Genomic DNA, 1,948 nt, shown 5'->3' with positions numbered 1-1,948 from the left:
TGGGTCAGGAAGATCCCCTGGAGGAGAAAATGGCAACCTGTTCCAGTATTCTTGCCTGTAAAATGCCATGGACATAGGAGCCTGGCAGGCTACAGTCCATGGGGTCGCAAAGGGTAGGACCCAACTGAGCAGCTGAGCACATAGGGCAAAATATTAAATTAGCTATTATGATCCTAAAACAAAAATCAAAGAAATGTGCAGGGTTTTACTACAAGAATGTTCATGACAGCATTATTTGTAGTAATAAAGACCAAAATAACCAAAGTCCAATAATTGGGGATTGGTTTAATCAGTTATCTCACACGCTAGTAAAGTCATGCTCAAAATTCTCCAAGCGAGGCTTCAGCAATACGTGAACCGTGAACTTCCAGATGTTCAAGCTGGTTTTAGAAAAGGCAGAGGGACTAGAGATCAAATTGCCAACATCTGCTGGATCATGGAAAAAGCAAGAGAGTTCCAGAAAAACATCTATTTCTGCTTTATTGCCTATGCCAAAGTCTTTGACTATGTGGCTCACAATAAACTGTGGAAAATTCTGAAAGAGATGGAAATAGCAGACCACCTGACCTGCCTCTTGAGAAATCTGTATGCAGGTCAGGAAGCAGCAGTTAGAACTGGACATGGAACAACAGACTGGTTCCAAATAGGAAAAGGAGTGCATCAAGGCTGTATATTGTCACCCTGCTTATTTAACTTCTATGCAGAGTACATCATGAGAAACTCTGGGCTGGAGGAAGCACAAGCTGGAATCAAGGCTGCTGGGAGAAATATCAGTAACCTCAGATATGCAGATAACACCACCCTTATGGCAGAAAGTGAAGAAGAACTAAAGAGCCTCTTGATGAAAGTGAAAGAGGAGAGTGAAAAAGTTGGCTTAAAGCTCAACATTCAGAAAACAAAGATCACGGCATACAGTCCCATCACTTCATGGCAAATAGATGGAGAAACAGGGGAAACAGTGGCTGACTTTATTTTTCTGGTCTCCAGAATTACTGCAGATGGTGATTGCAGCCATGAAATTAAAAGACACTTATTCCTTGGAAGAAAAGTTATGACCATCCTAGACAGCATATTAAAAAGCAGAGACGTTACTTTGTCAACAAAGATCTGTCTAGTCAAGGCTATGGTTTTTCCAGTAGTCATGTATGGATGTGAGAGTTGGACTATAAAGAAAGCTGAGCACTGAAGAATTGATGCTTTTGAACTGTGGTATGGGAGAAGACTCTTGAGAGTCCCTTGGACTACAAGGAGATCCAACCAGTCCATCCTAAAGGAAATCAGTCCTGAATGTTCATTGGAAGGACTGATGTTGAAGCTGAAAGTCCAATACTTTGGCCACCTGATATGAAGAGGTGACTCATTTGAAAAGACCCTAATACTGGAAAGATTGAAGGCAGGAAGAGAAGGGGATGACAGAGGATGAGATGGTTGGAATGCATCACTGATTCAATGGACATGAGTTTGAGTAAACTCTGGGAGTTGGTGATGGACAGGGAGGCTTGGCATGCTGTAGTCCATGGGGTCGCAAAGATTCTGACACGACTGAGCGACTGAACTGAACCGAACCGAACTGAACTTAATCAGTTATGGTACAATGCATAAAATACTATTAAAATATATAGTAAATTATATAAATTTTTATGTATACTGAGAACAATATGAGTTAACAAAAATACTTGATATAATCTTATTTATTAGTATGGAAAGATACTCAGAGACAGTGGTGCCTATTGAAATTGTAGGGGAGGGACTTCCCCGGTGGTCCAGTAGCTAAGACTCTATGCTCCCAATTCAGGGGGTCAGGGTTCGTCCCTGGTCAAGGATCTAGATCCCACATGCTGCAACTAAAGATCCTGCATGCTGCAAGTAAGACCCAGCGCAGCCAAATACATAAATAAAAATAGTTTTTTAATTGTAGGGGAAGCAGGCAAATAACCCTGTGTCAGGC

Source organism: Ovis canadensis, chromosome 23 (genome assembly GCF_042477335.2).
Source record: "Ovis canadensis isolate MfBH-ARS-UI-01 breed Bighorn chromosome 23, ARS-UI_OviCan_v2, whole genome shotgun sequence".
NCBI lineage: Eukaryota > Metazoa > Chordata > Mammalia > Artiodactyla > Bovidae > Ovis > Ovis canadensis.
The sequence above is the reverse complement of the archived record's forward strand: the minus strand, read 5'-3'. Positions refer to the sequence as shown.